Source organism: Globicephala melas, chromosome X (genome assembly GCF_963455315.2).
Source record: "Globicephala melas chromosome X, mGloMel1.2, whole genome shotgun sequence".
NCBI classification, from domain to species: Eukaryota; Metazoa; Chordata; class Mammalia; order Artiodactyla; family Delphinidae; genus Globicephala; species Globicephala melas.
In genome coordinates, this window is record NC_083335.1 from 86607231 (window position 1) to 86629881 (window position 22651).

Genomic DNA, 22651 nt, shown 5'->3' on the forward strand with positions numbered 1-22651 from the left:
GGGCAGATAACAACCGGAAGCGTCAACTGGCACCGCCCTCGGGGTCAGCAGGGCACTTCCGCTCGCCGTCGCCCCGGGAGCCCGAGCGCTGTGCACAAGCAGGAGCGGGCTTTGGGGGCGGGGGTGCAACACAGCCAATGGGCAACACGGCGCCTTTCGGGGACAAAGGATTCTGACGTGGTTCCCTCTGAGGTTAGATTGGAGCGACGAGAGCGTGCGAGCATTTTCCGCGACGAGTCGTATGAGAATCTGGGGAGGCGTGTCGGGCGGCGGGAGGCGAGCGGGCTCCGCGCGGACTGTCGTGGCGATCCGAGTCCGCCGCCTCCGAGGCCGAGGCCCGCTCTCCCAGTCCGTTCTCCCGCGCGGCCCGGCCTCCTTGTTGCTGTGCTCCCTGGGGAGTTCCCGCCCCTCCATCTTCCAAAGCACGCTCTCCTCTTTCTTTAGATCCTCAGAATAAGATACCGGTAGTCGTGCCTGATGCCTCCACGGCGGCACATGGGCGCGGCTATCTTGGGCGCGGGGTGGAGCCGTCGGAGCCGGACTCCGGTCTCAGGCCTGGGGTCGGGGAGCAGGGTTCAGGCTCAGTCGGGGAAGCAGCATGGAGGAGGGGCTGGGAGTTGTGCTGCAGGGCAGGCAGCATGCACAAATGAGGGGAAACCATGATGCCTGATTCTCCTGAAATAAATCGAGGAACTCCGGTTTCTGGGACCTTGGGGATCCTTGGAGAATCTGGGCTTTGCCGGTTGGAAAGCACAGCATAAAGTGGAGGGAGAGCTGTTTCTCTGACGATGCCAGCCAGTGGCAACATGGCCTGCTAAAAGTTCTGTAGTGCCCTTGAGGAAAGTTTTCTGTTCCCTGTCGGGGTCTGGGGAAAGAGGCCAAGGGTGTGCCGTGTGCTTGTGGTACCCGCCTGGTCACCAAGCAGAACTCCTTGGGCTGGTCAAGGCAGGGTCTGGGCTCAGTACACCCAATTCCTTCTGTGCTACAGCCAACAGGTGCCAGGCACTGTTGAGAGAAGCAAGTGACAAAAGCAGTCATGGAAGCCAACATACATTTATTTACTCTTCCATCTGAACATACTGCTTTCTCCCTGTCTTTCCCTTTCGCCTCTGAGGAGGTGGTGGCATGTGTGATATTCCCAGGTTGGTTGGATGAATCATTGCCCAGATCTACAACCTGGAGTTCTCCTGGGAAGTGACTCTGTCCCAGTCTTGTGTAGAAGTCCCGGGAGAAGAGTGTGTTTTCTGTCAGGCACGTGACTGGGGACTTGCCCCCCACTGTGATTCTTTGTACCTTCTTAAATGTTGGCCAGGTTTAGGGATGCTAACCTATTTATTTCCAGGAGAGAGGTGACCTGATAAGTTTTTCTGACACCACTGTCAGGAGGCAGGAGAAAGTTAATAGAGTTAGTATGACAGTGTCCTGAGGACAGTAGAGAAACCCCCAGCTGCAGAAAGACCTGGTCATTGGCCCTGGTCAGATGCTCCCCATATCCTGACTGCAGGAATGAGTGCTTTCTCAGAAAGAGAAGGGGCTGGCGAAGGGCGTGCAGTTGTTGCTCATGCCGTGCCAGCATGTCCTAGTGTGACTTGGGCATCCAGGAACCAAGAAACATGCCAAGGTGTTCTTCCAGCCCACACTCTGCCCAGCTGTTGGGATCTACCGATCCGTAGAAGAGAAGGCTTGCCTCCACCACTTACTGGCCCTTTGGGCCTCTTCTACATCATAGCTAAAGACCGCACATCCCAACGGGCTGTCAGGATTGTTTAAAGGAACATCTCTAGCGCCCCCAGCCCAGAATGTGTCCTAAGGCAGGCACCTGGTAAGTGGTGGTATTACCAAAGCAAGCTTGGGTCCACTCACCCACACCCCATAAAACTTATGTACTGACACCAGGTCGTGGTGAAGGAAAGTACAGCGTGTACTGCAGGGCACCAAGCAAGGAGTCCAGGCAACTAGTGCTCAAAAGGCCTGAACTCCCCGATGGCTTTCAGGGAAGGGTTTTTAAAGACAGAGTGAGGCAGGAGGTGGTGGGATGTGTGATCAGCTGATGGCCATTCTTCTGATTGGTTGCTGGTGAGGTAATCTGGGAGTCAACCTCATCAACCTTCTGCTTCCAACCAGTCTGGGGTCTAAGTGCTTGTGGTCAGCATGCAGTTAAGGTCTTCCACCTGATGGGGATTTCAGTTTCTGCAAAACAGCTCACAGGATATGGCTCCGGATATTATCTATAGCCCTTGGGGAGGAACTAAAGGTCCTTGACTTTGTTTAATGGCTAAACTATTATTTTGTCTTGCTTGACTGTTTTCCTTTGTTTCTGCCTTTTCTCACTTCTCTGATTAAATTATTCTTTGAAACTTGGGGAAGACCAAGGAGGCTAGAGTTTTTCTACAGATGAGAAGCAGGTGGAGGACATGGGAGGGGTCTGTCCCGGGAAGGCCTCTAGGGTCCTGCTTGGTTACCGTGGCAGTTTCTGCTGTCCTCTCCCCAACACTAGGGGGCGTGCTGGTGCCAATGCTGCTCCTTCCTGCACTGTGTGCTTCCCTCCCCTTCGCCACCAACCTTGCCCAGGGTCACCACTGAAAACGTCTTTTTTTTTTTTTTTTTTTTTTGCCCAGGACCCAGGAGTGAACCCGGGCCCTTGGCGGTGAGAGCACAGAGTCCTAACCACCGGACCGCCAGGAATTCCCTGAAAACATGTTTTTAAATGGCAATTAGGCCTCTAAGTTAAAATTCATTGTAAAGTGTAACCCCAGCAGGCCCAGGTTACTCAAGCCCTTACGTTCCAGGAAAAGCCTGTCTCGGGAAGACTGGTCCTTGCCCCACTCCTGGGAGAGCACCACAAAGAGCCTGGCGTGTTCTGCCTAGTAGGGTATTTCTGTAATCCAGGCACCTCTGTTCCATCTGACCAGGTGCTTCATGCTAATGGTGTGACGTATGGTGAGGGTCTGTTTTGTATGTCTGAGGCCCTCGGCTGTGCTGTATTAGTTTGACATCTGGGGGCTGTAGACCGAGTAGCTAAAGTGAGTGACGTGGAAGCTGCATGCCTGCACGACTGACCTCCAGTCAAATCTCTGGACCCCTAGGCATGGGTGAGCTTCCCTGACTGGCAACACTTTGCATGTGTTGTCACACATCATTTCTGGGAGAATTAAGCATTGTCCATGTGACTCCTTTGGGAGAGGACAACTGGATCTCACCACTGGTTTCCACTGGACTTCACCCCTGCACCTTTTGCCTTTGCTGATTTTACTTTCACTGTCATAAATCCTAACTATGTGTATGGGACTTCCCTGGTGGTCCAGTGGTTAAGACTCCATGCTCCGAATGCAGGGGGCCTGGGTTCGATCCCTGGTCGGGGAACTAGAGCCCGCATGCCACAACTAAAGAGCCCGCATGCCACAACTAAGACCTGGTGCAGCCAAATAAATAAATAAATTTCTTTTAAAAATAATAATAATTCTGTATATAACAGCTCAGCAGGACTCACAGACTCTGAAAAGAACTAACAGCTTTTCTGAGTTCCGAGTCCTTCTAGGGAATCTTTAAGCCTGAGGGTGGTCCTGGGGAACCCGAACATACTGTTCCTGTAGATTCTGAGGTTGGTTTGTTTCAACCATCCCAGTGGGTGGACCTCATGAACACAGTGTGACTCCGCCCCCAGCAGTACACTTGCTTGGTGTTTGTGTGGAGGTTGCAGACCTGAGGAGCAGCAGCCGGAGGGCACTGCTGTGATTTTCCCGCCTCCGAGGAGCAGAGGTCCTGAGTACTTGCAGTGGGCGGCAGCTGAGGGAGCTTGCTGTCTTGCTGTGGTGCAGGGTTCTGCTGAGGGTCCCTGGTACTGCCTCTTCCTGGAAGTTTTCCCTGCAGTGACTGAGGTGACAGGTCCATCAAGCAATGTCTTGATGGCGTTCTGCTCTTTGAACTGAGTGAGTTCCTGTAGGAAAGGGAAGGCCAGTTGCAAGTGTTCATCTCCTGCTGCACTGCATCGCTGTGTGTGCCACTGCCTCTGCAGATTTCCCACAGGCAGGAGAGTGTGCAGAGTGAATGGGGCTGGAATAGACAAAATGGGAATCCACCCCAGGGAACTGGTTGATGGCTCCAATATGTTGGCATGAAGCCAATCACATGACTGTCAGGTGGCACAGAGGTTAGAGCTTTAGTCTTTGGATGACTGTGTCTGTTAGTTGAGAAGTGTGTGTACCACAATAAACCCCAAAGGAGGAAGACTTCAGCTAGCTGATGACGATTCTACTTTCAAGGTCTCTTTCTGTTATTGAAAGATGTTGTAATAAGCCAGAGTATAATAATATGTACTGTGGACTTAGACTATGCCAGGCACTGTGCTATGTTATTTATATTCATTTGTAATTTAAAATTATCAGTAGAATCCCTCACTATTATTATACCATACCTTCCAGATCGGCAGACTGAAGCATACAGATGTCAAGTGAGTTATCCAACACTTCACAGCTAGTAAATGAAATAAAGAGTTAAGATTAGGCGGTTTGGCTCCAGAATGCATACCCTTGACTTCTATACCATTCAGTAGTCATGAGCACATCGTCATTTAAGAAAAGGATCTGGATGTTTACATGTCTTGGTGAATTTTGTGGAGTAAGTGGCAGAACTCAAACTAGAATTTAGGTGTCCTGACTCCAGATCCCATTCATATTTCAAGGTGATTTGTCTTTTCCCCCCGTCCTCTGGAGCAGTACATCTTAGACTTGAATTTACATAGGGTTCCCCTAGGGATCTTGTTAAATTGCAGCTTCTGATTCAGCAGTTCTGTTGGGGATGCTGAGTGTCTGCATTTCTCACAAGCTCCCAGGTGGTGCTAATATGCTGGTCCTCAGAACACACTTTGAGTCCAAATAAGGTTTTACGGACCCTCTGGTTTAGCAGCTATGACTTCTGCTTGGAACACACACACACACACACACACACACACACACATACACACACACGCACACACGCACACATGGAGACACAGTGATGAGGGAGTAGGATTGGGGTGCTCTCTGATCTCACTAGTGAGACCCCTCACTAATTCCCTTTTGGGGTTGAAGACTCTGAGGCCCGTGGAGGGAGAGGATGCTTCAGGGAGTTGTTAACAGGCTGAGACTGGGACCTGTTCCACTTGACTTCCCAGCCAATGTGCCCCTCTCCTCCTTCCCTCCTGTTGCACAGGAGCTTCTGGGGGAAGAGAATAGTAAAGGAATGGGCATTGTTCAATGATGGATTATTTAAGACTTTATAAGAACCACCAGGGTGATCTCCATTCTAGGACTCCTTGTCTCCATGTTGTACTGAACACAGGTCTCAGCTGCCCAAGAGGACCCAGCTATACTGAGCCCAGGTCAAAAGGTCAAAATATTGCGTTGGCCAAAAAGTTTGTTTGGGTTTTTCCATAAGATGTTACAGAAAAACCGGAACAAACTTTTGGGCCAACCCCAATAGCTCTCCTCATAGGTCTGCATACCCATGCAGGCACCACTCTGGGGAAAACGGACCCACAGAGGTCTCTCTGATGGTCAGACACTATTTGTAAGCACACCCCTGTCTACAACCCCAGGGACTACCAGTAACTAGATACATGCTACAACTCTTGTATTAGTCTGGGTAAGCCAAACTACTGGAATAATTAGATGGAAAATATAATGGCTCAGACACAACCTTTCTTGCTCACATAAGAATCAACCATGGGTAGTCCATATTGACCGGTGGTGTTCCTCCATATAGATCGAGGCTGTTGGCATCTCTGCCCTCTTCAACATGGCTTCCAGGGCACTCTAGTTGTCATCATTCCTGGAAGTGAGAAAGAGAATGGAGGAGCACAAGTCAGGAGCCACCACTAGCTTTCAGGATCACCATGGTACAGAAAGTCAGGAAGTTTTTTCTGAGACCCAGAGGTCAAAAAACTGCAGAAAACCATTGCTGACAGCACAGGTGTCCCATGGCCCCAGGGTGGTTGGGTGATTAGCATAGCAAGGAGTCTAGCAGGTGCTGCAAAACTCACATCTGCTTACAGCAGAAATTAATACAACATTGTAAATCAACTATACTTAAATAAAATTAAAACCAAACAAAACTCACATCTGCTGAAAAATACTTGCCTACTCTTCCTGCTAGAGGAAAAGTATGGTTTCTAACTCCCTTCTTCCAAATTTCATGCAGAGAGGTCACATTGGCAAGCAAGTCTGAGAAATGTAATCTCAATGCTTCCAGCCCCGGCAGTACAGGAGAGGGGATGGGAATGGGAATGTCGCAGAGTGCCAACAGACAATACCTGGCACATCTTTGAAAATCCCATTAAAATGGAAAGATTTGTCTCCCTTTTCCTCCTTCCAGACTGAAGTTGATCCCTGCCGATGTCTCCAGTGTCACTCTGCAAACTGAAGCATCAACTGCTGAGGCAAGCAACAGTGGTTTGTGTCATGGAATTGTCTTCTTCTCCTGGCCCTGGACCCTATGGATATCAAGTGAGCCCTAATTTGTGCTCCCCACTATCTTTGTACACACTTGTACATGTATGTTCTTATAGATGTGCGGGTACATACACACAGACCCACATCTCAGACAGCAGATCCTCAAGTGCAAAGTACTGGCCTCCAAAGCCCTGAGCAGCTTCACAGTGGAGAAGCCCAAAACATTCATAGGTGTTAGGGCCAAGGAGGCTTCAGAGAGTTGGGAGAAATTCCTAGATTCTGCCCAAATGCCCCTGACCTCAGAGGCCAAGGCTGTAGTCATGGGGGCATTCGGGTAAAGAGCATCCTCCTGGGTACTGAGCTTGGAGATGGATTCCAGGATTTATTTTATATGACACCTCTGAGAGCATTCCTTTCAATGGAAAGAATTTTCTTCCCTTCCTGAGGGACCAGTCTACTCAGTAAAGACTCAGTGAACATGAGCAAATTATAATGAATGAAGACTCACATTTCCCAAGTTGTGTTCCTGTTGGAGGAATTCTTAAGTCACCGATTCTGACCTAGAGGAATCTTTTGCCAGAGAAAATAAAGCTAGAGAACCTAGATCAAGACTGGCAAATCTGTTGCCCTTATGCTGCCATTATATTCTACATACACGGCAGCTATCGTTTGTCAATAATGTGAATTGGGAGATTGGGATTGACATATATACACTAATATGTATAAAATAGATAACTAATAAGAATCTGCTGTATAAAAAAATAAAATAAAATTCAAAAAAAATAATGTTACTCTTTCTGGTCAAGGTCAGACAGGCTCTTAGAATTCTTCTCAACAGTATGTTCTAGTCTACCTCTACCAATCAGAGTTGGTAATTATGTTGAAACCTATTTGCTATGCCTGCCCTAGGTCAGCATTTCACAAAATGTCTTCCATGAAACACTGGTTCTCTAGCTTATTAACAATCATGATGTGAGTAAAAGGTTCTATGATCATAAAAACTTGGGAAACATTGTTTAGATGTGTTTTTTTTTTTAATGGAGAGACTTCTACAACCACTAGGATACTATGTAGGTAGGATACTATATAGATCTCCCAAAAGGTCTGTAAAATACAGCATTTTCCAGGGGCTTCCCTGGTGGCGCAGTGGTTGAGAGTCCGCCTGCCGATGCAGGGGACGTGGGTTCGTGCCCCGGTCCGGGAAGATCCCACATGCCGTGGAGCGGTTGGGCCCGTGAGCCATGGCCACTGAGCCTGCGCGTCCGGAGCCTGTGCTCCGTAACGGGAGAGGCCACAGCAGTGAGAGGCCCGCGTACTGCAAAAAAAAAAAAAGGTGGAAAAAAAGGTAAAAAAAAAAATACAGCATTTTCCAAATGTATTTCACCATAGAACTCTTTCCAAAGAACGTGTTGGGAGACAAAAAGGATTATACGTGGAATAATAAGAGGCTTTCTCTGGGTGGCCTGACAGTGGGCTAGGCGGGACCAGTGGCTCCTCCTCCCCCAGATAGAGTGAGGGGCTGCTCATGATCTCAACTTCCCACAAGGTTGCTGGGCAGCTGTCATTTTCAGCATTCCCCTGAACATCTGGCACCTGAGCTCAAATACTTTTCCTCTGCTTACAATGGCACTTTCATGCTCATGCTGTGAAAAGGAAGATTGTCAGGGGTGGTCCTGGTCCAGCTGCACCCAACCCAAGCATGTCTCTCTACAGGATAACGAGAGAATGTGAGACTTGTGCTTTGTGCTGATCCATGTGTCTGTGACCCAGCCTGCCTCAATGATGCTTGCTGGTGATTGAGCCCTTTGCCTGACAGTGGTACCTAATGTGGAATGAACATGGCAGAAAAGTTGAACTGTTTCACTTGAGGGGTGGGAAGCATCCTCTCTGGGGTTGAGGACAAATCACCAGTAGTGCTAATGATTGAATGGCCTCATTTTCTGTGGGCCACAAATGCCCCTGAACTGGCAGGCCATGTGAACTTATGGCCTTATGATTGTATGGCCACAATGTCTATAGGTCCCAGAAACACTGCTGAATGGGCAGTTCATTTGCTTCTTGGTGGCTAGTCACTGTGTAGTTAAAATGTCTAGGGGCCACAGATGCACACCTGAATGGGCAGATAATTTGGCTGTGTCACTATGAAAAATTGAGGCTGAGAGACAAGGCTGCCTGTTGTTAGATCTCTCGTTTACTCTACTTTTGAGCTTTTTTTTGCGGTACACTGGGCTCTCACTGTTGTGGCCTGTCCCGTTGCGGAGCACAGGCTCCAGACGTGCAGGCTCAGCGGCCATGGCTCACGGGCCCAGCCGCTCCGCGGCATGTGGGATCTTCCCGGACCAGGACACGAACCCGTGTCCCCTGCATCGGCAGGCAGACTGTCAACCACTGCGCCACCAGGGAAACCCTACTTTGAGCTTTAAAGATGAAAAGAAAGGGACAAGAGAGGGCCCCTCAAATCCGGACACCACTGTGGCAGCTGATGCAGCCCAACCCCTCAGATTTTATCATCATTCAGTGTACCAGATAGAGGACTTTTGGAGAAAGTCAGGTGCATGTAAAAATGTGACACTTCATGGAAATAGTAAGGCTTCTCCCAAGACTGGTACCATGAAGGGCTGAAGGAATCTGAGAGATTGGATAATTTGTCTAGATGAATCAATTAACTTTTTTTTTTTTTTTTTTAATTTTTGGCTGTGCCACATGGCATTCGGAATCTTAGTTCCCCGACCAGGGATCGAACCCATGTCCCCTACACTGGAAGCACGGAGTCCCAACCACTGCATCACCAGGGAAGTCCCTTGATTAACTTTTATCATTCCATTTCCCTTCTATTGCCCTGTTAGTTTTGCAGTCTTTAATTATTCTTTTTTCTTTTTTTTTTTGCTGTACGCGGGCCTCTCACTGTTGTGGCCTCTCCCATTGTGGAGCACAGGCTCCAGATGCGCAGGCTCAGTGGCCATGGCTCACAGGCCCAGCCGCTCTGCGGCATGTGGGATCTTTCCAGACCGGGGCACGAACCCATGTCCCCTGCATCGGCAGGTGGACTCCCAACCACTGCGCCACCAGGGAAGCCCCCTAATTATTATTTTAGTGGTTACCCTAGAGATTACGACATACATGCCTCAATTTATGTCTTCTGTAGATTAATACTTTTACTGCTTCTTCCACAATTCAATGATAGAAAATATTTTAGGTCAATCCCCTCTTATCATTTATACTATTGTTGACCTGAATTTTAATTCTACATATATTTTAAGTCTCTCTATGCATTATTATAATTGCTTAATACAGTCAGTGTTCATATAGTTTTATCCACATATTTACTCTTTATTCTTCATAACGCTTTCACTTTTTATTTTTTAAGCATCATTATTTCCTAACTTTAAGAAATCCCTCTAGTGTTTATTTTAGTGTAGGTCTGCTGGCAATTAATTATATCAGTTTTGGTTTTTCTGAAATCAGCTTTATTTCATCTTCGTTTAAAAGGATATTTTCCTTGAGAATAGAATTCTAAGTTAGCAGTTATTTTATTTCAGCACTTTAAAGATATCATTTAATTGTATTTGTTGAAAAGTCAGTTGCCGTTCTTATTGTTTCTCCTTTGAATGTAATGTGCCTTTTTTCTCTGGCTGCAATTAGATTTTCCTTTTTTCTCTTTTGTTTTCAGCAGTTTGACTATGATGTGCCTAGTTATGATTTCCTTTGTATTCATTCTGTTTGAGATTAGTAGAGCTTTTTGAGTCAGTGGCTTGATATCATTTGTCAATTCTGGTATCTTTTCAATCTGGTATTCCTTCCAATTAAACATATATTGAACCTTTACACCATGTTCCATGTCTCTTACACTCTTCCATTATTTTTCGTTCCTTTTTTTCATAATGCTCCAGCCTGAATAGTCTCTGCTAACTCATTTCCAGTTCACTAAACTTCTATTATGCTATATCTAACATCTACTTAGTGCTTAATTTAAGCTGTGTTTTTTAGTTCTAGAATCCCCATGTGATTCTTTCTAATGTCAATAATTTTGTCACCTAATTTCATTTTATTTTTATGTGGACCATTTTAAAAGTTTTTATTGTATTTGTTACAATATTGCTTCTGTTTTATGTTTTGGTTGTTTTGGCTGCGAGGCATGTGGGATCTTAGCTCCCTGACCAGGGATCAAACCTGCACCTCCTGCTTTGGAAGGTGAAGTCTTAACCACTGGACCGCTGGAGAAGTCCCTGTCACCTAATTTCTTGAACATAGTAATCATAGTTTTTTTTTTAAAGTTGTGTCTGATAACTCAAATATTTGGATCACTATTGGGTTTATTTATATCACCTGTTTTATCTTGGTTTCCTTCATCTGATTCATGGCATGCCTGTGATATTTTTTTGTTGTTGAATGCCAGAAATTGTATATGAAGTGTTTTAAAAATTTTCTCTGGATAATGTTTCATCCTCTAGAAATAATTTACTTTTCTCCTGGGGGCCAGATATAGTAGAAGCAGATAACCTTGGTCCATCAAGGATTAAGATGAGGGCTTCCCTGGTGGCGCAGTGGTTAAGAATCTGCCTGCCAATGCAGGGGACATGGGTTCGAGCCCTGGTCTGGGAAGATCCCACATGCTGTGGAGCGACTAAGCCCATGCGCCACAACTACTGAGCCTACACTCTAGACCCCGTGAGCCACAACTACTGAGCCCACGTGCCACACTACTGATGCCCATGCTCCTAGAGCCCATGCTTCAGCAACAAGTGAAGACACCACAATGAGGAGCCCACGCACCTCAACGAAGAGTAGCCCCTGCTCGCCGCAACTAGAGAAAGCCCGTGCGAAGCAATGAAGAACCAACGCAGCCAAAAATAAATTAAATAAATAAATAAATAAATTTTAGAAAAGGATTAAGATGATCTGAGAATCTATTTCATCTTCATGAGGGCTGATGTATAACTGGTTTGCCTCTCCTAGGACAAAGCCATTCAGGACTTTTACCTGAAAGCCTGGTAGACCCTGATCTCTAGTTTTCTAGTTTTTGTCTCTATTACTATGAGACTTCCAAAAGCTCTGCTTAAGTTTTTAGCTTTTTAGTTGCTGCTTTCTGCTTGACTTCATGACATCTTGTCTTGTGTAGTTTAGAAATTGAACTATGCTCACAATTTGGAGCTCAGTTTTCTGTGGTTCCTTTTTTTTTTGTTGGATCTTGACCTTCAAGTCTTGGCTGCCTTAATAACAAACAGTAAATCCAATTTTTGTGCCCTACTTCATGAGACTTCTCAAAGCTATGAATCGCTATTTTCTGCTCTTCACCTTGGCTCTTCACCTTGGCTCCACACAGCTTAGGAACTGACAAATGCCTCAAGGGAGAAAGAAGCAGCTCACCTCAGTGTGTTTCCCTTTACTTAATCATCTAGACCTCTCTAATGCTGGTTTCCTTGCTTTATCTCTGATGCCTTTAAAAAGCTGTGATCTTTTGGTGTTTTGTCTAGTTTTCATAGTTTCTATCAGCCAAAGAATTGGTATGAGAGAAGATAACCTGTCACATTTGGAAGAAAAAAATCCTTGCTATAGAATTTCTATAGATATCAGTTACCAGTTGAAGAAAGATTCCTTCTATCCCTGGTTTGCAAAGAGGCTTTAATATGAATGGATGTTACATTTATTAAATGCCTTCTCTGTATCTATTGAGATGTGATTTTTCTTCTTTATTCTATCATTATAACATTGCATTCATTGATTTATGAATATTACATTCCCAGAATAAACCCAGTTTACTAATGACCTATTATCTTTTAATATATTTATGGAGTTAATTTACTAATGTTTCATTTAGAATGTCATGAAAAAGAGTGAACTAAATTTTCCTTTCTTGTAATGTTCTTGTCAGCTTTTGGATCAAAGTAATGCTGACCTCATAAAACGAGATGGAAAAGGTGCCCTTCATTCTTCTCTTTGAAAGAGTTCCTTTTCTTTTTGTTTTGTTTTGTTTTTGCGGTACGTGGGCCTCTCACTGTTGTGGCCTCTCCCGTTGTGGAGCACAGGCTCCGGACGCGCAGGCTCAGCGGCCATGGCTCACGGGCCCAGCCACTCCACGGCATGTGGGATCTTCCCGGACCGGGGCATGAACCCGTGTCCCCTGCATCGGCAGGTGGACTCTCAACCACTGCGCCACCAGGGAAGCCCTGAAAGAGTTCCTTTTCTTTGGAAGAGTTTGTGTAATATTGGTGTTAGTTCTTCCTTAGCTCCCTGATAAAATTTGTCAAGTAAGCCATGTGAACCTTGAGTTTTCTGTATGGAAAAGTTTTAAATTATGGATTAAATGTTTATAAATAGATGCAGGAAAATTTAGATTCTCTACTCATGTGTCAGTTTGTTACAGTATTTCCTTAGAATTTAGCTCATTGCATCTCAGTTTCATATTTTTAGTAAAAGCTTTTCATAATCTTTTCTAATGACCTTTTTAGTGTCTGTAAGATCTGTGGTGATATTCCCTTTTTCATTCCTGATATTAATTTATTTGTGACCTCCCACCTTAATCCAGTCAGGTATTGAGCTAATTTAAGTCCAAGCTTCGTTCCTAGGAATGATCTATTTCAGTTCACACTTATTCCAGTTAAAATCTTGGAGTGTTTATAAAGACCTCTCTGCATTGGCATGCCCTGAACTTTCAACGACCACGAGAGTGCTGAAATCGCTGAGTTGCAGCTCTCACTTGTAGAATGCGCAGAATGGTGATCACTTTGAGAGGAAAGCCAGCCGTTCTTGGCTTCCTTCTACTTCTGGGTCTTAGCTGTACAAAGTCTTAATGCCTATGATTCTATGATGCCTTCAAACAGTTGTTTTTATATTTTCCCCAGGTTTTCTAGTTGTTTTCCCTGGGATAGTTGGTCCAAAACAAGTAATTCATCTTTTGTTAGAATTTTTTCTTACATGATGTTAATATTATACCTCAGTTATATTGAGAAAACTAAATAAAAATTCTTCTCCAGTGAACAAGGATCACATTTTTTATAGCGTATCTTGTCTTCAGATACACATACTAAATATAAGTACTTTGAGGTCTTTTTGTTCAAAGGAATCCTTTTTTACATGAATCAAGCTTTGTCACACTTTGTCAAAGTTTTACCTAACGGAATTATCTAGTGGGAAGAATGTTGGCTTTAGTGCAGATACCACAAGAGGTACTTTCAACATCCATTCTTGACTCCTTCTAACTTTCCCTCCTTTTAACAGTTATTGGAAGTTAAGAAATAAAACCCCTCAGTTTTCTCACCTACCTTATATTGAGTTGGACTCGTGACAGTTCTGTCCATTAATGATTAAGTGGAATTATATGGAGAGGGCATCTTTCTCAAATTAAAAAAAACAAAGCCTGGAAAGGAGAAAACTTTTTTACCATTAACCTCTTTATCTTTGCTTATTTTTGCCTAGAATATAGATAATATCTGGTAGGAGCCCAGTCATTTTGTAAGAACAAGAAAAGAAACATGAGAACAAACTAAGAAGTGGTTAAATAGTAACAATCTGGGTCCCTGACAGGATTATTGAGCCATTGCATCAGTCCCAGACTGGCTATCAAAAGACTCCTTATTAGAGGAGCTAACTAAACATCTTGTTTTTCCCAGGCCATTGTGAGTCAGCTTCCCATTATTTGCAGCTGAAAATATTTCTAACTAATAGAGACTGAGATTCAGGAGAACTTGGTTCTAATTCTAATGTGACCATAGTGAAATGTCTATGCAAAAGTAAATTGTATTTCTGTATACCAGCAAAAAGACATTTAGAAAATGAAATTAAAAGAAAACATTTTATCCCTAGTGCCCAGATCTTGATCTTTAACCACCATTCCCACTAAAAGGGAACCAGAGATTTTTAGAGAAATATCTGATTCTGGGTCTGGACCTAGAAGAATACATGATGAGCATAGGTTATCTTCTTGTGCTAGAAAAGACACACTTAAAGATTAATGTCTAGGGCTTCCCTGGTGGCGCAGTGGTTGAGTGTCCGCCTGACAATGCAGGGGACACAGGTTCGTGCCCCAGTCCGGGAAGATCCCACATGCCGCAGAGCGGCTAGGCCCGTGAGCCATGGCCGCTGAGCCTGCGCGTCCGGAGCCTGTGCTCTGCAACAGGAGAGGCCACAGCAGTGAGAGGCCCACGTACCGCTAAATAAATAAATAAATAAATAAAAGATTAATGTCTAAAGGACATAGGAGGCATCATGAAGGGCCTTCACTGGCCACATTTGATCATTTGAGCACCAAGATGAAAATGGCTGCAATTTGTTGTAATACATTAAATAAATACAAAACCATGAGTTCACACTGATACTCCAAAAACAGTCAAATGAAAAAAAGATGAAAGAAAAAGAGAAGAAAGCTCTTTGTCGTTGTCTTAGAATGAGTTCTGGGTTAACAAAAATGGAAAGTTACATACAGAAGGTTTATTGGGGAGAAACATCTGTAAGAGGTTGAGGAAGATAGGATTGGACAGAGGGAGAATTTACCCTCAATGCAGTTGCAACTGAGGCCTCAGACAGTCTTACAGGGAGCTCTGGAGCTGGGATGGCCCTTCAGAGTTGTCCCAAATGGAAGGCTGGACCTTTGTGTTCCTGCATAAGACACTCATTTAATACTGCCTGCTCCCTGAGCAGAGGTGGGGAGGTGAGGGCATAACTTTGAGTGAGGCAGTTGCCTGTAGCTGAGGGCAGTTCCCAATGAGAGAGATAGTTGTGAGGTCAGTAGCTGATTTTCCCAGAAACTGGGGGATAATGTATTGGCCCCAAAAAAGAGATTTGAGTGGAGCAACACAGTATTCACTACAGCAATTATTTATAGAAGAATGCCACCCAATAAATAGAGAAAGAATTAGATAATTGATTCAGGTAAGGAACCTCAAGAGATGTTACCTTAGTCAGCTTAAGCTGTTAAAACAAAATGCCATAAACTGAGTGGCTTATCAACAACAGAACTTTATTTTTCACAGTTCTGGAGCCTGGAAATTGGAGCTCATGGTGCCAGTATGGTTGGGTTCTTGGTGAGGGCCCACTTCTGGGTTGTAGCTAGCTGAACTTCTTGTTGTATCCTCACATGGTGGAAAAGGAGCAAGCTAGCCCTCTGGTCTCTTCTTACTAGGGCAGCAATCCCATTCATGAGGCTCCACCCTCCTGACCTAATCAACTTCCAAAGGCCCCACCTCCTAACACTATCACATTGAGGGTTAGGATTTCAACATATGGATTTGGGGGGGACACATTCAGTCCGTAGCAGATGTTAAATGCATTTGATAAAAGGTTGTTTGAACAAGATGCTCACATAGAACCAAAATGTTATTCTACAAATTATTTGCTAATTGCATCCTAAATAGGGGGTTGCATAGTAGCACCTATGAAATATTCTTGGCAGTTATTAAGTATTTGTGTTAAAAATGCTTAACCTGGGCTTCCCTGGTGGTGCAGTGGTTAAGAATCCGCCTGCCAATGCAAGGGACACGGGTTCGAGCCCTGGTCCGGGAAGATCCCACATGCTGCGGAGCCACTAAGCCCATGTGCCACTACTGAGGCTGCGCTCTAGAGCCCATGAGCCACAACTACTGAGCCCACATGCCACAACTACTGAAGCCCGTGCACCTAGAGCCCGTGCTCTGCAACAAGAGAAGCCACCGCAACGAGAAGTCCGCACACCGCAGCGAAGAGTAACCCCCGCTTGCTGCAACTAGAGAAAGCCTGTGCACAGCAACAAAGACCCAATGCAGCCAAAAATAAAATAAATAAATTTAAAAAAATGCTTAACCTAAAACTGATCAAACTTCTGTACCTAACTTCAAGTCTGTAGAAAATACAGGAGAGAAAAGAAAAGTTGAGATGAGATCATAGGAAACAATCAGATGACATGGAACATGGGACATTCTACAAGTCAACTAGCACTGTTTCTTCAAAAAGTCAGTATTAGGCTAACAGGTCATGGCAAGGTGATGATGGTGTAGATTTGATTTCTCTAAATACTGTCTTAAAAATAGAACCATTATGATAGCAAAAGAAAAACTTCACAGACTACATTTTGAACAAAACAAGGTGACAAGCATCCCCAGGAACCTTATAATGCAAATGAGTGAAACCAAGACATTAATAACAGCAAGATCTTTGCACAGGTTTAGCAGTACGGAAGAGTACCAGAGGGAATATAGGGTCATTCTGATGGTCCATGATCCCAAGAGCACTGAATTCCTCAGTGTTTACTCCTCAGCTCACTTACTTACTGCCTCAGTTTCTACCACAGGGGTTACCCCTACCCCTAGTGTCCTCACCTGACAGATTGTCCACTTGGGTCAAGACCTTTAAGATTCTTCCAGCTGGATGCCTTCTGTGGCATCCACTTGGCCCCTGGGAAAACCCAAACCCTCTCACTCCACCAAACTCTGGACATGCAAACTGTCTTCACCACTGCTCTTTCTTCATCTTGCCATTTCAGGCTGCTATACCAGCCTCTGCTCTACAAGTTCATCTAGGTGGGAGAAGTCATCAGTCATTATCTTCACCAACACTCCAAAGTCCTGAGGACAAGTTTTACCAACAACTCTCTCAAGTTGCACCCAAGAGACAGGATTGGTCTGTGAATTTCTGCAGCTCAGCAGCTGGGGAAGAAACAGATGTCAGCCTCCCCATCTGAAAGGCAACCTCCATTATTCTGAGTTATCTTGGGACTCCCCTTCTTAACTTGAGGTGGTGGTGGTGAGATCCAAAAGAAAGCAGCAAAGTAATCTCTAAAGCAAGATTTCCTTTCAAAAAATACTTTTTTTTTTTTTTTTTTTTTTTGCGGTACGTGGGCCTCTCACTGTTGTGGCCTCTCCCGTTGCGGAGCACAGGCTCCGGATGCGCAGGCTCAGCAGCGATGGCTCATGGGCCCATAAGCTCCGCGGCATGTGGGATCCTCCTGGACCGGGGCACGAACCCGCGTCCCCTGCATCTGCAGGCGGACCCTCAACCACTGCGCCACCAGGGAAGCCCTCAAAAAATACTTTTAAGAAAGAAATATCCAACCTACTCTCACAAAGGTTGAAGGAAAATGATGGACTGATAACCCAAGAACTTGGCCACCTTACAGTTAAATTTTCCAGAGTATGTCTAGACACCACATAAGAGAATGAATCTTCCAGAAATTAATAGATATAAATAAAATATTTGTACTCTTCCCATTTTATCTTTGTACCTGCCTGTAGGATGGGATACCTAGTATTTTGTAAAGCCAAAATAACCTTATTTTTAATTTTTAAAAAAATTTAATTTAATATTTTTTAACATCTTTATTGGAGTATAATCGCTTTACAATGGTGTGTTAGTTTCTGCTTTATAAAAAAGTGAATCAGCTATACATATACATATATCCCCATATCTACCCCCTCTTGCATCTCCCTCCCACCCTCCCTATCCCACCCTCTAGGTGGTCACAAAGCACCGAGCTGATCTCCCTGTGCTATGCGGCTGCTTCCCACTAGCTATCTGTTTTACATTTGGTAGTGTATATAAGTCCATGCCACTCTCTCACTTTGTCCCAGCTTACCCTTGCCCCTCCCCATGTCCTCAAGTCCATTCTCTACGTCTGCGTCTTTATTCCTGTCCTGCCCCTAGGTTCTTCATAACCATTTTTTTCTCAGATTCCATATATATGTGTTAGCATACGGTATTTGTTTTTCTCTTTCTGACTTACTTCACTCTGTATGACAGACTCTAGGTCCATCCACCTCACTACAAATAACTCAATTTCGTTTCTTTTTATGGCTGAGTAATATTCCACTGTATATATGTGCTACATCTTCTTTATGCATTCATCTGTCGATGGGCACTTAGGTTGCTTCCATTTCCTGGCTATTGTAAATAGAACTGCAATGAACATTGTGGTACATGATGCTTTTTAAATTATGGTTTTCTCAGGGTATATGCCCAGTAGTGGGATTGCTGGGTCGTATGGTAGTTCTATTTTTAGTTTTTTAAGGAACCTCCATACTGTTCTACATAGTGGCTGTATCAATTTACACTCCCACCAACAGTGCAAGAGGGTTCCCTTTTCTGCACACCCTCTCCAGCATTTATTGTTTGTAGATGTTTTGGTGATGGCCATTCTGACTGGTGTGAGGTGATATCTCACTGTAGTTTTGATTTGCATTTCTCTAATGATTCGTGATGTTGAGCATCCTTTCATGTGTTCGTTGGCAATCTGTATGTCTTCCTTTGCGAAATGTCTATTTAGGTCTTCTGCCCATTATTGGATTGGGTTGTTTGTTTTTTTCATACAAGCTGCATGAGCTGCTTGTAAATTTTGGAGATTAATCCTTTGTCAGTTGCTTCATTTGCAAATATTTTCTCCCATTCTGAGGGTTGTCTTTTGGTCTTGTTTATGGTTTCCTTTGCTGTGCAAAAGCTTTTAAGATTCATTACCTCACATTTGTTTATTTCCATTTCTCTAGGAGGTGGGTCAAAAAGGATCTTGCTGTGATTTATGTCATAGAGTGTTCTGCCTATGTTTTCCTCTAAGAGTTTTATACTGTCTGGCCTTACATTTAGGTCTTTAAGCCATTTTGAGCTTATTTTTGTGTATGGTGTTAGGGAGTGTTCTAATCTCATTCTTTTACATGTAGCTGTCCAGTTTTCCCAGCAGCACTTATTGAAGAGGAGATCTTTTCACCATTGTATATTTTTGCCTCCTTTATCAAAACTAAGGTGACCATATGTGCGTGGGTTTATCTCTGGGCTTTCTATCCTGTGCCATTGATCTATATTTCTGTTTTTGTGCCAGTATCATACTGTCTTGATTACTGTAGCTTTGTAGTGTAGTCTGAAGTCAGGGAGCCTGATTCCTTCAGCTCCGTTTTTCTTTCTCAAGATTGCTTTGGCTATTGTGGGTCTTCTGTGTTTCCATACAAATAGTGAATTTTTTTTTCTAGTTCTGTGAAAAATGCCATTGGTAGTTTGATAGGGTTTGCACTGAATCTGTAGTTTGCTTAGGGTAGTATAGTCATTTTTACAATGTTTATTCTTCGAATCCAAGAGCATTATTTATCTCTCCATCTGTTTGCATCATCTTTAATTTCTTTCATCAGTGTCTTATAGTTTTCTGCATGCAGGTCTTTTGTCTCCTTAGGTAGGTTTATCCCTAGGTATTTTATTCTTTTTGTTGCAGTGGTAAATGGGAGTGTTTCCTTAATTTCTCTTTAAGATTTTTCATCATTAGTGTATAGGAATGCAAAATATTTCTGTGCATTAATTTTGTATCCTTCTACTTTACCAAATTCATTGATTAGCTCTAGTAGTTTTCTGGTAGCATCTTTAGGATTCTGTATGTATAGTATCATGTCATCTGCAAACAGTGACAGCTTTACTTCTTTTCTGATTTGGATTCCTTTTATTTCTTTTTTTTCTCTGATTGCTGTGTCTAAAACTTCCAAAATTATGTTGAATAATAGTGGTGAGAGTGGGCAACCTTGTCTTGTTGCTGGTCTTAGAGGAAATGGTTTCAGTTTTTCACCATTGAGAACGATCTTGGCTGTGAGTTTGTCATATATGGCCTTTATTATGTTGAGATAAGTTCCCTCTATGCCTACTTTCTGGAGGGTTTTTATCATAAATTGGTGCTGAATTTTGTCGAAAGCTTTTCCTTCATCTATTGAGATGATCATATGGTTTTTCTCCTTCACTTTGTTAATATGGTGTATCACATTGATTGACTTGCGTATAGTGAAGAGTCCTTGCATTCCTGGGATAAACCCCACTTGATCATGTTGTATGATCCTTTTAATGTGCTGTTGGATTCTGTTTGCTAGTATTTTGTTGAGGATTTTTGCATCTATGTTCATCAGTGATATTGGCCTATAGATTTCTTTCTTTGTGACATCTTTGTTTGGTTTTGGTATCAGGGTGATGGTGGCCTCGTAGAATGAGTTTGGGAGTGTTCCTCCCTCTGCTATATTTTGGAAGAGTTTGAGAAGGATCGATGTTAGCCCTTCTCTAAATGCTTGATAGAATTTGCCCGAGAAGCCATCTGGTCCTGGGCTTTTGTTTGTTGGAAGATTTTTAATCACAGTTTCAACTTCAGTGCTTGTGATTGGTCTGTTCATATTTTCTATTTCTTCCTGATTCAGTTCTGGCAGGTTGTGCTTTTCTAAGAATTTGTCCATTTCTTCCAGGTTGTCCATTATATTGGCATATAGTTGCTTGTAGTAATCTCTCATGATCCTTTGTATTTCTGCAGTGTCAGCTGTTATTTCTCCTTTTTCATTTTTAATTCTATTGATTTGAGTCTTCTCCCTTTTTTTTTCATGATGAGTTTGGCTAATGTTTTCTCAATTTTTAAAATTTTCTCAAAGAACCAGCTTTTAGTTTTATTGATCTTTGCTATTGTTTTCTTCATTTCTTTTTCATTTATTTCTGATCTGATGTTTATGATTTCTTTCCTTCTTCTAACTTTGGGGATTTGTTTTGTTCTTCTTTCTCTAATTGCTCTAGGTGTAAGGTTAGGTTGTTTATTTGAGATGTTTCTTGTTTCTTGAGGTAGGATTGTATTGCTATAAACTTCCCTCTTAGAACTGCTTTTGTTCCATCCCATAGGTTTTGGGTCATCGTGTTTTCATTGTTATTTGTTTCTAGGTATTTTTTGATTTCCTCTTTGATTTCTTCAGTGATCTCATGGTTATTAAGTAGTGTATTGTTTAGCCTCCATGTGTTTGTATTTTTTACAAATATTTTCCAATAATTGATATCTAGTCTCATAGCATTGTGGTTGGAAAAGATACTTGATACGATTTCAGTTTTCTTAAATTACCAAGGCTTGATTTGTGACCCAAGATATGATCCTTCCTGGCAAATGTTCGATGAGCAATTGACTTGAAAGTGTATTCTGTTGTTTTTGGATGGAATGTCCTATAAATATCAGTTAAGTCCATCTTGTTTAATGTATCGTTTAAAGCTTGTGTTTCCTTATTTATTTTCATTTTGGATGATCTGTCCATTGGTGAAAGTGGGGTGTTAATGTCCCCTACTATGATTGTGTTACTGTTGATTTCCCCTCTTATGACTGTTAGCATTTGCCTTATGTGTTGAAGTGCTCCTTTATTGGGTGCATAAATATTTACAATTGTTATGTCTTTTTCTTGGATTGATCCCTTGATCATTATGTAGTGTCTTTCTTTGTCTCTTGTACTAATCTTTACTTTAAAGTTTATTTTGTCTGATATGAGAATTGCTACTCCAGCTTCTTCTGATTTCCATTTGCATGGAATATCTTTTTCCATCCCTCACTTTCAGTCTGTATGTGTCCCTAGGTCTGAAGTGGGTCTCTTGTAGACAGCATTTATGTGGGTTTTGGTTTTGTATCCATTCAGCCAGTCTATGTCTTTTGGTTGGAGCATTTAATCCATTTACATTTAAGGTAATTATCAATATGTATGTTCCTATTACCATTTTCTTAATTGTTTTGGGTTTGTTTTTGTAGGTCTTTTCCTTCTCTTGTGTTTCCTACCTAGAGAAGTTTCTTTAGCATTTGTTGTAAAACTGGTTTGGTGGTGCTGAATTCTCTGAACTTTTGCTTGTCTGTAAAGGTTTTAATTTCTCCATCGAATCTGAGTGAGATCCTTGCTGGATAGAGTAATCTTGGTTGTAGGTTTTTCCCTTTCATCACTTTAAATGTGTCCTGACATGCCGTTCTGGCTTGCAGAGTTTCTACTGAAAGATCAGCTGTTAACCTTATGGGAATTCCCTTGTGTGTTATTTGTTTTTTTTCCCTTGCTGGTTTTAATATTTTCTCTTTGTATTTAATTTTTGATAGTTTGATTAATATGTGTCTTGGTGTGTTTCTTCTTAGATTTATCCTGTATGGGACTCTCTGCACCTCCTGGACTTAATTAACTATTTCCTTTTACATATTAGGGAAGTTTTCAATTATAATGTCTTCAAATATTTTCTCAGTCACTTTCTTTTTCTCTTCTTCTTCTGGGACCCCTATAATTCGAATGTTGGTGAGTTTAATTTTGTCCCAGAGGTCTCTGAGACTGTCCTCAATTCTTTTCATTCTTTTTTCTTTATTCTGCTCTGCAGTAGTTATTTCCACTATTTTATCTTCCAGGTCACTTATCCGTTCTTCTGCCTCAGTTATTCTGCTACCGATTCCTTGTAGAGAATTTTTAACTTCATTTATTGTTTTGTTCATCATTGGTTGTTTGCCCTTAAGTTCTTCTGGTCCTTGTTAAACG

General features: G+C 43.0%; 1 long non-coding RNA gene across 1 annotated transcript in view; it reads left to right on the forward strand.

Moving 5' to 3' along the window:
- The first annotated feature begins 54 nt into the window (after positions 1–54).
- Positions 55–22651, forward strand: part of LOC115841213 (uncharacterized) — a 198552-nt gene continuing 175955 nt past the window's right edge. Inside the window, exons 1-2 of the long non-coding RNA XR_009560712.2 lie at positions 55–192; positions 6352–6482. This is a non-coding gene — a long non-coding RNA (uncharacterized lncRNA). The remainder of the gene's footprint in view (positions 193–6351; positions 6483–22651) is intronic.